Raw genomic sequence first — 15,321 nt, 5'->3', positions numbered from 1 at the left:
TGACCTCTTGATGCAGAGTCCCTCTATTCTGGATGCTTGGCTCGCCGAGGACCTCTTGTATTACTGTCTTATTTCCGTTCGCAGTTCGTGTACCTGCGAGTTTTGAAAGAATGTCTGCCCGAGTATTCTGTTTGCGGGGAACGTGGATTACTTCTACGACGTCGAATTCTTTCATTTTCTCTAGTACTAACTGGACGTACTTTTGAAGGTGGTCTTCTTTTACCTGGAACTCTCCTGTGACTTGGGAAGCCATTAGTTGCGAGTCGGTAAAGATTTTCACCTTTTTGGCCCCCATGTCTTTGGCGGTTCGCAAGCCAGCTAGGAAGGCTTCGTACTCTGCAGTGTTATTGGTAACAGGAAAAGACAAAGCGAGGGAAATTTCGACAACGATACCTTTGTTGTCTTCGATGATTATTCCCGCTCCGCTTCCTTTGGCGTTAGATGACCCGTCTACGAAGACAGTCCATTCTTCAGGGCTTTCCTCAGCTGGGAAAGTCATCTCGGCGAGGAAGTCGGCGAACACCTGAGCCTTTAGTGCCTTTCTGGATTCGTAATGAATGCCGAACTTGGATAGCTCGAGTGACTATTTCATCATTCGACCAGCCACGTCTAGACGACCCAGGATCTGCCTGATGGGTTGGTCCGTTCGGACTACCACCGTGTGCGCTAGGAAGTACTGCCTTAGTCTTCTGGCTGCGGTGAGGAGTGCGAGGGCCACCTTTTCGATCCTTTGGTACCTTGTTTCAGGTCCCAACAATGCTTTGCTGGTGAAGTATACTGGTTTCTGCCCCTCTGCCATTTCTCTGATGAGGACGGCGCTTACCACGTCAGAGGAAACGGAGAGATATAGGTACAGTACTTCACCTTGATCTGGTCGTGATAGCACTGGTGGCATAGAAAGCGTTTCTTTGAGGTGCTGTAAGGCAGCTTCGCACTCGTCAGTCCATTCGAACTTTGTTTCTTTCCTCAAGAGTTTGAAGAAAGGAAGTGCGTGTTGAGCGGACTTGGCCACGAACCTGGAGAGAGCGGTCAACATTCTGTTGAGTGTTTGGATGCACTTTTTGGAGTGGGGTGTTGGAAGCTCAGTAAATGTGCGGCATTTGTCTGGGTTTGCTTCAATTCCTCTTTCTATAAGATAGAAACTGAGGAATTTACTCGCTTGGACTCCGAACGTGCATATTTCTGGGTTGAGTCTCATGTTGTATTTCCGAGTTTGCTCGAACACTCTTTTGAGATGAGCGGCATGATCCACCTCTTGTTGGGATTTTACGATCATGTCGTCCATGTAAACCTCTAGAATGTCGCCCAGAAGTGCCTTGTCGTAAACTCTGTTCATCATCCGTTGATAAGTAGCTCCCGCGTTTCGTAGACTGAAGGGCATTACGTTGTAGTAATAGTTCCTTGATTCGGTCATGAAGGCTGTTTTATTTTATCTTCTTTAGCCATGGGTATCTGGTTGTACCCAGAATAGGCGTCCATGAAGGATAAAAGTTTATAGCCAGAGGAATTATCAACGAGTTTGTCGATGTTAGGAAGAGGATATGCGTCTTTAGGGCAGGCCCTGTTAAGATCGGTATAGTCAACACACATACGCCATTTTCCATTGGATTTTTTTGACAAGTACAACATTGGAGAGCCAGGTAGTGTATTTGGCCTCGGAAATAAACTTTGCCTCTAGGAGGTCTTTTACAGCTTTTTCTGCAGGCTCCGACCAAGTTGGCGTCCAGGGTACTCGCAGCAGCTTTCCCTTTGTCCTTAGTAGGTTTGCTGGGTCGGGAAACCGAGTTCTGGGTTTTGTTGGCTTGGAGGAAACATCTTCTTGCAGCTTTGATGTCTCCGCTGAGTAAGGAGATGATGCCGTCTCTTGCATGGTATTTCAACTTCAGATGAGCGGTTGAACATGCGGCCCCTAGCTGGGCGAGCCCAGTTCTCCCTATAATGCAATTATAGAGAGAAGGGTAGTCGATCACCAGGAACGGGATCTTTATTGTCTTTTTGGCCTCCTCTTCGCTGAAGGTGACCAGTAGCTCCACGTATCCCCATGGTTGAGTGGATGAGCCGTTGAAGCCATAGAGTTCATCCCCAACGTAGGGAGAAAGGTTTTTCTCCGTCAGTTAGAGACTTTTGAACAGGCTGGTGTACATGATGTCGCATGAGGCCCCTGTGTCTATCAGGACTCGTCGGACATCTGCATTGGCCATCGATGCTCGCACGAGCAAAGGAATGGCTGAATTTGAAGCTCCACCAGGCAGTTCAGAGTCATAGAAGGCCAAGGGTGTCCTTCCTCCTCGGATGGATGGGGCCATGATGTTGACGTCCATGAGCTTTTGGAACTTCCTCTTCATGCTGCCCATGGAGATGTTCAACGTCCCTCCAGTGATGATGTTGGCGGTTGGGAACTGTTCCCAGGTGCATGAATAGGGGGTGATTTCCACGTTGTCTGGGAAATCACCTAGATGTTCCACGGACATGGCGATGGTCCGGCCAGGTTCAGAACTGTCACCGACGAGATCGACAGCTTTCCTTTCTGATTCTGGAATTTTGACGTACTGCTTGAGTCGACCCCTTTGGATGAGGAGTTCGATGGCGTCCTTCAGATGGATGCAGTCGGCTGTGGTGTGTCTGTGGCACTTGTGGAACCGACAATATTTTGTTTTGTCGATTCCCTTCCTCTCCTGAGATGGAGCCTTTGGCGGCTTGATGCCGACTTCTGCTAGATCGGCTACAGCGATCTCAGCGAGGATTTTCTCCCTTGACATAGCCAGCGGAGTGTACTCGGTGAAGTGACCGTTTGGTCTCTTGCTTTCGTGAGCAGCTTTGCCTTCCCTCTTTTTCTCATGGAAGGGCTTTTTAGAGGATTCAGCAGCAGGTTCCTCCTTCCTGACCTTGTTGAGGTTGTCCGCGTACAAAGCCTCTTCTTAGGCGATGTAAATCTTGGCGATCGCTAGGAACTCGTTGAGAGTCCTTGGGAGATCTAGGAGGACATCTTTCTTGACATCTGTCTCGTCACGTAGGCCTTTGGCAATGAGGTATAGCTTCATTGTCTCATTTGCGCCCCGGACCTGGACGGCTTCTTTGTTGAACCTCTCGATGGAGTCTCGGAGAGGTTCACTTCTTCCTTGGACGATGGCTTAGAGGGAAGCCACCGTTTTTGGTTGCGTCCTTGACGCAGTGAAGTGGGTGGTGAACTCGTTGTAGAGGTCGCTCCAAGAGTCGATGGAGTTTCTCCTCAAGTTCTTGAACCACGTAACGGCTCCTCGCCTCAGAGTAGTGACGAAGAGCTTGCATTTGACGGTGCCCCGTACCGATCGGTAAGTGAGAACTGCTTCGATGTTCTCAATGTGCTCGTCCGGATCGGTAGTCCCGTCGTATGAGTCCATCTGCGGCGGCTTTTCCAGTCCGCGAGGGATAGGAGCTTCTCAGATACGCCGTGTGAACGGACCGTAAGCATTACGATCTGTTTGGGTATCGTGAGTGTCCAAAGAACTGGAAGGTGACCGTGAGAATCTACTGCGCCTGGGTGGAGACCTCCTGGGTGGAGTGCGGTGCACAAGGCATCTTCGTGACGGGGCCCTTCTGGGAGGGAATCTCCTTGGTGGAGACCGTTGGGGGGACCTTCTTGTTGACCTCCGGGAGTAGGATGGAGATCCGATGCTCACCGAATGTCGTAGCTGAGGGTTTTCCCTGGGTGTATCCACAGGTGAAGGTGAGGATGTTACGCCATCCCGTAGAGGAATGCGCACCTCACTTCGTAGCTGGGATTTGGCACCGTTGGCAGCCATGGTAGTTTTTTGTGAAATGCTTTGGTTTTTAGGGATAAAAACGGGGAAGCTTGTGATTTCCCACAGACGGCGCCATTGATCGTACCTGATCAGAAGGGGACTGCCGGTGCTTTGAGTGCGGTGGTTGTGACGGTGGTGGAATGCGTCTGAATGCTTCTTGGAGCGGATGGGGGTGTGTACCTGCAGGCACTCCGACGCTCAAGTCAGTAGAGATCAGAGAGTGAGGGTTTTAGAGGGAGATAGAGTTCTACCTTGGGGACTGCGGTGAGCTCCTATTTATAGAGGTGGAGGGTTGCAGAGCCGTTGAGGAGGCACACCTGGCTCTGGCGGTTACGAAATCGTGGGAAGTGTAACCGCCAGAGATTTTATTGCGGGAACGTGCACAGCGTGCAAGAGAGACGTTGGGGTTCGTTTGAACCGGTCTCTTTGCTTTGTGCACCCCCCTTCAGGCGAGGGGGTATGTTGTGAGCAATAATGCCAAACATGGAGTTTGGGCTTTGAATGATATTGGGCCTAAGTAAATGGGCCAAGAATCTCTTTGGCCGGTCCAGAACAGGGTGCCTGTTCTAATTTGCAATATATATTTTTTTTTTTACATTAAATGTGTGTGAGTTTCGTAGCACATGACATTATCTATATTATTTTACCAAAAAAAAAAATTATCTATACTATCTAATAGACTAATACTCGTTTGACAATTCTAATATTTAGTCAATAAAAAGTTAATTATTATAAGTAATAGTACTTTTTTGACCAAAAAGTTAATATATTATATTTTAATATATAAAGTTACTATACAAAAAAAATTTTATAAATAAAACTTTGCAATAAGGAATTATAACATTATATAATTAAAATTATTTTAGTTATTATATTATATACTTACTATAAAATAATTTAGAAAATAATATTTATTGTTTATAAACATTTCTTTTATAAATGGAAAAATGTATTATAATAATGACTAAAATTATTTGGTTGAATGATTGTTTGAATAACTATAATAGAATAATACTATAAAATTATTTTATCCTTATAAATTCAATTTGAAATTGATTCAGTTGAAATTCATATCGAGAATAGTAATAAATATTATATTAAGCTTTGTAATAAAATAAATGGAAAATTTAATTATATAAGTAATATATCTGAGATTATATTAAATATTATATTCCATTTTGATTATAAGAATATTTATTAAACTTTTTAGAATTAATTTTATCCCTGATTTGACTAATTTAAAGATAACAAACCTTGACGATTAAGGAATTAATGGACTTTGACTAATTTCTTAGGATTTAATTTATGCTCGTGAGTGTTTAACTTGTTGGAACAAAATGTGTTTAACATTACCCTTTAGAATTTTGATGATAACAAGGTATTAAAAATTGTCAATTGGATATGCTAATATTTGTTCAAGTGTACATGACCATAGACAAAAATTTGGTATCTTTATTAGGTTCTGGAAGAACAAAAGAGAGCAATGGAATCAACAAGAATGAAGCTTGAAGCATCTGAAGAAAAGTGCTTCTGAAGTCAAGTGCTCCTGTAGTGATGACGTCATCATCAGAAGCAAGTTCATCAGAAACACCTCATCAGAAGCAATATCACCAGAAGCTGAAGTTCATCAGAAGATGAGAGACTTAAAGCTTCAAAGGTTGTTCAAAGGATTTAATCACGCCTATCATTGCAGAAGACCAGAAGAGTGAAGCAACAGCTAATTCAAATGAATTTCAAGGCATTGGATGTTTGTTCTTTGAAGAGCGTTGACAAAGAACAATTGTACGAAGTGTACAACCACTACCTCCACTACTCTGTTTTGTCTCTGCTACAGGACAAGAATAAGAGTTTGCCTGCAACGATGTTCCTTCATACTTGAAATGGATTTGAAATTGATCCTTCATAAGACAGTAACCATATCAGGCAAAAGATCATTGGTGATTGATCAAAGCTTCAAACGACTCTATTTTGTTGTGCTGGCAATTCACAACGTCTCTTTCACACCTCTATATAAAGGAGTGAAGACTTAGAGAATGGCAAGACTCTACAACAATTTACAAGCGCCAAAACTCTGCTGAAATTGTTCTGCATCAAAAGTTCACCTAGAATTTCTTATCAAAGTTCATATCTTAGAAATTCTAGAGGCTTTAGAGTCTGTATTTGATTTGTATTATGAACACCACTGATTGTATATCAAGTGTTCAATCTCAAACAATTTTCTTTGTAATTCTGTTTGAATATAAGTCTCTTGCAGTTGTGCTTGAGCATTAGGAAGTCTCTTGATTGTGTTCAGGAGCATATGAAATCTCTTGCAGTTGTGCTTGAGTAATTTGAAGTCTCTTGCTAAGTTTAACAATGAGCATTTGTAATCAGATATTACATTTTAGTGAACTCTCCTTGGAAGTGCAAGGGGGACAGGACTACTTCCGGTTTGTGGAAGGAACATGTATAATTGCTTTGTGTCTTTCTTCTCTCTCTCTCTCTCCCTCCCTCTCTCTCTCTCTGTTTTATCTGCTGCATTTAGATCCTGAACATCACTTCAGAAGTGGAACTCTATCTGCTTCTGATCTGTGTTTTCAGCTTAGGAGAATACGAAGAAAAAGCTAACACAATTCAACCCCCCTTCTTGTGTTTTTCTCACCTTTAATTGGTATCTAGAGCCTTGGTCTGTTGTCTTAACATTTAACAGTGTAACAGAAAAAGATCTGAGAAAAACATGTCTGGTGATGAACCTGGTTCCAGTCAGAACAACAACAATGTTGTTCCATATGATTATGGTAACAACAAGAAATCTGACTCTGGAAAAGTTCCAAAGTTCAGTGGAGATCCTGAAGAATTCTCTTGGTGGAAAACCAACTTCTATAGTCATGTCATGGGTTTAGATGAAGAACTATGGGACATACTTGAAGATGGTGTTGGTGACATGGTCGTTGATGAAGAAGGAGCTGCTATTGATAGAAGAAAACATACTCCTGCTCAGAAGAAACTCTACAAGAAGCATCACACGATCAGAGGAGCACTTGTCAAAGCTATACCTAAAGTAGAGTATATGAAAATGAGTGACAAATCTACTGCTAAAGCAATGTTTGCTTCTCTCTGTGCAAACTATGAAGGTATTAAGAAAGTCAGAGAAGCAAAAGCTCTTATCTTTGTTGATCAGTATAAGTTGTTCAAAATGAAGGATGATGAAAGTATTGAGCAAATGTACTCAAGATTTCAGACTCTAGTTTCTGGACTTGAAATATTGAAGAAAAGCTATGTAGCTTCTGATCATGTGAGCAAGATACTAAGAAGCTTACCTACAAGATGGAGACCTAAGGTTACTGCTATTGAGGAAGCTAAAGACTTAAACACTTTAAGTGTTGAAGATCTTGTCAGCTCTCTCAGAGTTCATGAGATAAGTCTAAATGAACGTGAGCATGCTAAGTAGAGTAAATCAATTGCTCTACCATCTAAAGGAAAAGATCTTACTGAGAAGATGACTATGCTCTCCAACAAGCTTTAGTATCTGGAAAAGAAGAACAGGAAGTTTCTGAGTAAGAGAGGTGGCTACAAGAGCTCCAAGAAGGAAGATCAGAAGGGATGCTTCAAATGTAAGAAGCCTGGACATTTCATTGTTGATTACCCTGATCTTCAGAAGGAGAAATCAAAAGACAAGTCAAAGAAGTCAAGTTTCAACCCAAGGAAATTCAGGAAGTAGATTAAGCAGAGTTTAATGGCAGCCTGGGAAGATTTAGACAGTGAACCAAGTTAAGTAGGGCAGGCTAGATTTCAAAGTTGTCATCCTCAACCATTGGGTACACAGTAATAGCGTGTGGCTCAGCCGTAGACGGCGTTGCATACTCCTTGAGAGTGCGATCATCCATGGCGGTATTATTTCATGCGTCTCTCTTTCTTTTATGTAAAAACCTTTCGATCTCGGGAATGAATACCACTCGATTTCGGGTCTTTCGCATAAAAAATTGAGAACCCAAGAAGTTAACGATAACAGAAAAATAAGAAAAAGGAAAAGAAGAAAAGAAAAAGAGGAGGAAAAGAGAAGAACTCTAATCAAAGAGAAAAGGCTAATTAAATTAATTAAATCCCCGACAATGGCGCCAAAAACTTGATAGGCCAAACCGCAAGTGCACGGTCTATCGAAGTAGTAGTAAAAGAGAGTATCGTTCCGCTAGGGAGTTGTTCAATTTAACAAACTTTAAGAGAATGATTAGAGGAGAAGAAAGTTTATAAAAGAGGAGGTTCAGTTGGTTGAAGGTAAATAACAATAATAAAAAGAGCCTTGGGATCATTGGTTCGTCATAATAACAAGTCCTTCACTAGCCAAGACTTAACTTCTAATTTCATGTTTTACACCTTAATTTCTAAAGACCGATTTCCCTTAGCCCCTCACCTTTTCGATCAAGTTCGGTGAGAGTTTACCCCTAGCAACCAAGCCTATTTCGCTGACTTGATTACTAGAAGAAGCTTTTAGGATTGAAACTACACATGTCTCAAGAATTGCAAAGACTATTTCTCTGCCTTTGCAATTCTTGTCTAGATTCACTTGTTCCAATATTAAAGCTCCTCTTTAAAATTATGAATTGATATTTGAGATGATGGATTAACAATTATCAAACCCTCCACTTTCGTTTCCAAAGTTTGATAATGGTTAATTCATGTTAAAACGGTTAATCTAGATTAGAAATTATGATTACATGAAATTAAGGTTAAAGCTTGGTTCGATTAGGATTATGTCATTAGACTTATCCAACAATCCCAAGACAAGAGAAGTCTACTCACTCATGTTCATCGTAGACATGGGGAAGAAGAGAGAAAGCATAAAATAAATAACAAGAAAGTAAATAAAAGATGAACTTTATTAAGAAAACAATTGTCACTATTGAATTCCAAGAATAAAGATGAATATTTGTGATGGGAGGCTACTCTATTTATATCTTACAATCGACTTAAAATCTAAGCAATTACAAGGGTTTTTTTGATAAAACTAAAACAGAGTAGCTTAAGTCCTAAGCAAAAGCAGCAAGAGGGCATCCTGGAGGGTGGCACTGCCGTGCCACATGTTGGCACGGGCCGTGCCAAGCTTCTGACTTGGGGGAATATATTTTTGTTCCCGAATCTTTCGTATTTTCGCTTCGAATCAGTTCCAGACACCTTCCATCCAATATTCATTCCTGAAATATAAAAATAGGCAATTGAAGTAAAATAGCTCAAAAAGGAAACAATATTAAAATAAAATAAAACCAAATCTAAATAAAACAAAACTAAATAACATATAAAAATAGACTAAATATTGACTCATCATTGATTACTGTGCAATTGGTCTTTCCAAACATCACATCATAACCATTGTCAAAAAACTGACTAATACTCAAAAGGTTATGTTCAAGACCATCTACCAACCACACATTATTAATAGAGATAGAGGAGTTACCAATAGTTCCTGTACCAATGAACTTGCCAGACTGGTTGCCTCCAAACTTCCCACTTCCTCCTTCTTTCATTATGAGGGTGAGGAACATAGACTTCTCTCCTGTCATATGCCTTGAGCAACTGCTGCCTAGGTACCATGATTTTTGCTTTTCTCTTGCTCTTAGACATATCTGTAACATTGACATTTCCAGATTTAGGTACCCATTGTTTTATGGGTCCTCTGAGGTTAGTACTAGAAGTTTTACTCTTCACTTCTTGTACCTTGTGATGTAAGTTTGATAGCTTCTGGTTACTCAGTGCCTTAGGTTTAATACCCTTTGGTTCTGATTCCCAAGTAGCAACAACTGTTTTCTTCTTCTGAAACTTAGACTTAAGATATCAGATTCTGGTTTCAACAGACTCTGAGGAACAGGTTTTGATCTCTTCAGAATCTTGATCTTTGAGGTCTTAGAGCCAGAGTTTATCATTGCCTTTGACTTAGAGTTCTTTGGCTTTGAAGTAATCTTAGCCTCAGAGCTAGAAGCTTTAGGTTCTGACTGAACTACAGGTTCAAACTTAGCACCTTCAGGTACAAAGAAGGTTTTCAATCCTTCCTTGATGCATTCACAACATGATTTAAGACTGATTTCATTAGGTTTCCCTTCTGAAAATCCAATCCTTTTACCATTGTTTCTGTAAATGTTATAAATCATAGAAGCAACTTTGCTTCTGTCAATACCAGACATAATAAATTCTTCAATAGCAATTTCATGTTTACTTAAAGATTTTCCATTACACTTTTCTTATAGCTTCTGACAAAGATGCTTCAGTTTTTCTTCATAAGTTTTACAGATGAAGTCAAACCCTCTAAGTCCTTCTTCAGAAGCTTTCAAATCCAATAGAGTTGATTCTTGTTGTTTCTTCAAAACAATATATCTTTCTCTCAAATCTTTCAACTCATTTGTTTTGTACTAAAAGTGTGTAAGAAGTTCTTTAAGAGACTCAACAAGTTCTTATCTGGGAATTGTAGAATATACCTCATTTTCATCTTCAGAGTCTGAGTCAGGTTCTGCTTCTGAAGTCACTGTAGTCACTAACCCCATAGCTATATTTGCTTCTTCTTCTGCTTCTTCCTTTTCAGACCCAGATTCAGCAAAATCAGTTTTCGGGATCCCCCGCCGAGGATCCCAATCTTCACATCTCCGTGTTCCTACGAATTAGAAGAACCATAAAGGAGAACCAAGAGGCCGTAAGACTTCATCTCTTTCCCTTTTCCTTAAGGGATAGAGCTAGCGCTTGGTTCCATTCCCTTGAAGTTGGTTCCATTACTTCATGGGATCAAATGAGGCAAGCATTCCTTGCTCGATTCTTTCCCCCTCTAAAACTGCTAGACTAAGGGACCAAATTACACGGTTCAATAAAAAAGATGGGGAATCTCTCTATGAGGCGTGGGAGCGTATCAAGGAAATGCTTGGACTTTGTCCCCACCATGGCCTAGAGAAGTGGCTTATAGTCCACACTTTTTATAATGGCTTGTCTTATACCACTAAGATGTATGTTGATGCAGCTGCAGGTGGATCTCTAATGAACAAGAACTATACGGAGGCATACACCTTGATTGAAGACATGGCTCAATATCATTACAAGTGGACCGACGAGAGAGCCGTCACTAGTTCTTCACCCTCCAAAAAGGAGGCAGGTATGTACGAAGTCTCTAACTATGATCACCTTGCTGCTAAGCTTTATGCACTAACCCAAAAATTTGAAAAATTAAATGTTAGTGCTATCACTTCTGCTTCTACATCCCCTTCTTGTGAAATTGGTGGTATAACTGGTCATGCTGGTATTGATTGCCAACTAGGTAGTGCTATTAACGATGTTGAGCAAATGAACTATGCTCAATACAAACAAGGGATGAGGCAAAACCAGAACTTTTATAAAAACCCTCAAAATCCCTATGGACAAGTAGCACCACCAGGCTATGCAATCAACCGTCAGAAATCTAATTTGGAAATCTTGTTGGAAAATTCTATTGCAAATCAAACTAAACAACTTCAAGAACTTAAAAACCAAACCGGATTTCTGAACGATTCTCTTTCCAAACTCACTACTAAAGTTGATTCTATTGCTACTCATTCTAAAATGCTTGAAACCCAAATCTGCCATGTGGCCCAACAAGTGGCCACCCTTTCTCAAACACCGGGAGTTTTTCCTGGTCAAACCGAAGCCAACCCTAAAGCTCATGTTAATGTTATTTCTTTTGGGGGTAGTAAGTTAGGCTATTGCTAAGGTTAAAAACATTGAGAAAGAAATTGTCAAGCTTTTAGGAGAGAAAACTGTGAAACCGCTTGGTGAGACCCAAACTCCTTCCCCTTTAAAACTTGCTAAGCTCAATTTGAAGGGTCAATTTAATAAATTTGTCAACATCCTTAAGAAAATTTGCATTAAGATCCCCTTTGCGGAAGCTTTGTCTAGGATGCCTCTATATGCTAAGTTTTTAAAGGAAATTTTTTCAAAGAAAAGAGCTATAGAGCATAGTGAGACAATAGCTTTAGCTAAGAACACTAGTGCAATCATCCAAAAGACACCCCCTAAGCTTAGAGATCCAGGTAGCTTTGCCATACCTTGTGAAATTGGGAATGAAATCATTAACAAGGCCTTGTGTGACTTAGGAGCTAGTGTTAGTTTGCTTCCTTTGTCCCTCTTTAAGAGGACGGGGATACGAGAGTTGAAACCTACCGAGTTAGTGTTGAAGTTAGCTGATCGTTCTACCATGAAACTAGTCGGATTTGTTGAGGACATACCTGTTAAGATCGAAGGGATATACATCCCAACTGATTTTGTGGTCCTTGACATTGAAGAGGAGGATGACGTCTCTATAATCCTAGGTAGACCTTTCCTCGCCACTGCGGGAGCTCTTGTTGATGTTAAAAATGGTAGGTTTGTCTTTCAAGTGAGTGATAAAATGGTAGGATTTTAGTTGGAAAATGTTATGAAAGGTCCCACTCTTTACTCTTGTTGCATGCTTAAAGATCATGATGTGAAAAAACGTTCCATAGCGTCATCTACACAACATGATCTCTTTGATCCATTCTAAGGACACTTTCTAACCGTCAAGCTAATGACTCTAAAAGAGCGCTTCGTGGGAGGCAACCCACACATTTAATTGCTTTTGTTTTGTTTGTTTTCCTTTTTTTGAAGTTGTTTTGTAGGTAATTGTCCAAGTATGATTCAAGAAAAAAACAGAAAATTTTGAACCCCCTTGACCGGAAGGTTGGTACTGCCCGTGCTAAGGCTGGCACGTCTGTGCCAGTTTTTGAAAAAACAAAAATGCCAGAGTTCCAGAATGTTGGCACGGCCCGTGCCAAGGTTGGCACGGCCGTGCCCGATATCTACACCCTATAACACCAAAATTTTTCTTTCTTCTTCCTCATTCTAAACCATAAACTTCTTTCATCTTTCAAACTTCTCTCTAAAACCTCCATAACCATCCACCTTCAAACCTTCATACCCCCATCAAACCTTCACCAAACCAATCAAATTCTTCCCCAATTCACTTCTAAACATCGTTCCAAACACAACCCACCAATCAAAAACAACTTTCATCCACCCAAACCCATAAGTGTATGATACACTTGTTGATATGAACTTGGAATGATGATGTTGAATGATATGAATATTGTGAATGCTTGTAAGTACATATATGATTTGTAGTCATTGTTCCTGGAATGTACCTTTCATTATCAATATTCTTGTTAATTCTTTTTGGATTATGATGATGTAATGCTAACCCTCAGTGGTTTACCACATACCTTTCCGTATGGACGGGTAGATGGAGTGCAGGATGCTTAGATTGTTCTGCTTGATGTCGCCGAGGAGTGGAGTTCCTCTTTTATGTGCAAGTGTCTAGATTAGGGCTCTGATCTAGGGTAGTACTTACATGATGGATTTTATTTGTCTATGTATTTTGGAGTTGAGATGTTATTTGTATTTGAGGTTTGGAGAATATAATTTTATTATATTGAGATTTGAAGATGTTTATGGATTATAGGTATGTTCCGCTGCTATGTTATGTAACATGATCTTTATGCATGTAAGTTTTATTTGAAGACGTAGCATCTATTTCTAGAATATATTCGTATGTTCGCGCGTTTTACCGCTTAATTGAAGTAGGGTGTTAGAGGATCCAATCATACCTTCTTTCATTTAAACACAAGAACTCATCTTGAAAGAAAATAACAAACTTCAACATTAATTCAAAAGAACGTCTTCAAAAAAAATAATAGTAATGCATAGTTGGATATGTTGAAGCATTTCCACGAACATCAGAGGCATATACAGTGAAATAGAGATAGAACCCAGCCTCACAGAGAAACCCAGGGAGAAATAAACTCCCACAAGCAACCAATTTCAGAGAAAAATAAATTCTCACAATAGGTTGTTAGAACATATGGTACGACATCAGTTCACCAGAATACACATACCCACATCCAACCATACTTTAATAAACCAGTAGCATGACATCACCAGGCTAGTTAAAAATAATGCTCCCCCTCAACGGCAGATTATCAAAACAAAACATAATACTCCTCTTTAATAGGCATATATATGAATAAAAGAACAACTCAAATACCTCCTTCCTTGAATCTGTCCATGAGTCCAGAATTTATCTTCCCTGGAGCTGTTTTTATGTGATGTTTCAATTCCAGATGCGCAGAAAGCAGATGTTCCGTTGAATGTTCCAACATCGTGCTAGCAGTAAGCATAAACAAACAGCAAAATAAAAGACAAGAAAGTAAAAGGAACAGGGAGTTTGTTCACCCAGTTCGGTACAACCCACCTACATCTGGGGCTACCAAGCCAGGAAGGAAATCCACCAGTGTAGTCCTTATTCAATATCTCTCAGCAAACTCCTCGTTTACACTATATGACCTAGGACCTACCCGTATAGACTTCAACCTAGGAACTCCTAGATCTGAGATCTCATCTCACTATCCTAATGGTCAGTCACAGCTACTGTGACCTATCAGACCTAAACCAAAACAAAAGTAGAAGTTACCTTCAAACAAACTACCTAACACCTTGTTTCACAACTTTAGTGTAGTACACAATCTACCTAGCTCCTTGCTTCACAGCTTCGGAGTAGTGAACACGACAACCAGTCCTAGACTTGCATCACAAACGATACAAGAGAAAAACACATAGGGAAGATGACTCAAAACCCTAAAAATCTATTCTTTTGACAATCTATGGTTTTGATCCATTACAACTCAACTAAGGGTCCATCTCAATGCATCAAGGTGATACAAAGAGAGGCTCACAAATAAAGCACGAGTTGAAACCCTAAAGACTCAATTCAATATTCTTGAATTGGTGAATAAAACTAGGGTACAAATCTTCCTTATATAGCCTTTCAAAGCATGGGCATTTTCGTCATAGTGATCCGAGAGAGGCGGAGGAGCGGAGGCTTGATCGTTTCTTGCGAAACAGTCCGCCGACGTTCAAGGGTAGGTATGACCCGGATGGAGCTCAGACATGGATGCAGGCCATGGAAAGGATCTTTCGTGCTATGGTGACTGGTGAGGATCAGAAGGTCAGATTGGCTACTCACATGCTTGCGGAGGAGGCTGAGTATTGGTGGACCAATGCTAAGAGAAGGCTTGAGGCTGGTGGAGCTGTGACTTGGGCTAGGTTCAAGACTGAGTTTTTGGGGAAGTACTTTCCTGAGGATTTGAGGACCAAGAAGGAAGTAGAGTTCTTGAACTTGAAGCAAGAGAACCGTTCAGTGGCTGAGTATACAGCGAAGTTTGAGGAGCTTTCGAGGTTTTATCCGTACATCAATTGGCTGAAAGTGTTGCTTCAATCAAGGGTGGCCGACAACGTCGCCATCCAGACTATGATGATGACTCTGACACTGATGCTGACTCTGTTGACAGCGTAGAGGATTGAATTATGCTTTAGTATTACTTTGACATCCACACTATGTTTTATTGAAGACTTGTTTTATCTTTTGTTTAACTTCATGTCAAACTGATTGCTTTATTAATGTTAATTTCATTCTGAGAATTGTGTATTGATAATGATTGAGACTTGTTTATGTTAAAATCCATTGTAGTTATGAAAGTTATTG

General features: G+C 40.6%; 1 non-coding gene across 1 annotated transcript; it reads right to left on the bottom strand.

Moving 5' to 3' along the window:
• Positions 1–10,580: 10,580 nt before the first annotated feature.
• Positions 10,581–10,687, bottom strand: LOC146922204 (small nucleolar RNA R71). The gene has a single exon (XR_015012965.1). It is a non-coding gene; the product is annotated as a small nucleolar RNA R71 (small nucleolar RNA).
• Positions 10,688–15,321: the final 4,634 nt, after the last annotated feature.

Source organism: Medicago sativa, chromosome 5 (genome assembly GCF_051527215.1).
Source record: "Medicago sativa cultivar Bolivia chromosome 5, Bolivia_mono, whole genome shotgun sequence".
Classification (NCBI taxonomy): domain Eukaryota; kingdom Viridiplantae; phylum Streptophyta; class Magnoliopsida; order Fabales; family Fabaceae; genus Medicago; species Medicago sativa.
This window is presented reverse-complemented; position numbering and strand designations above follow the sequence as displayed.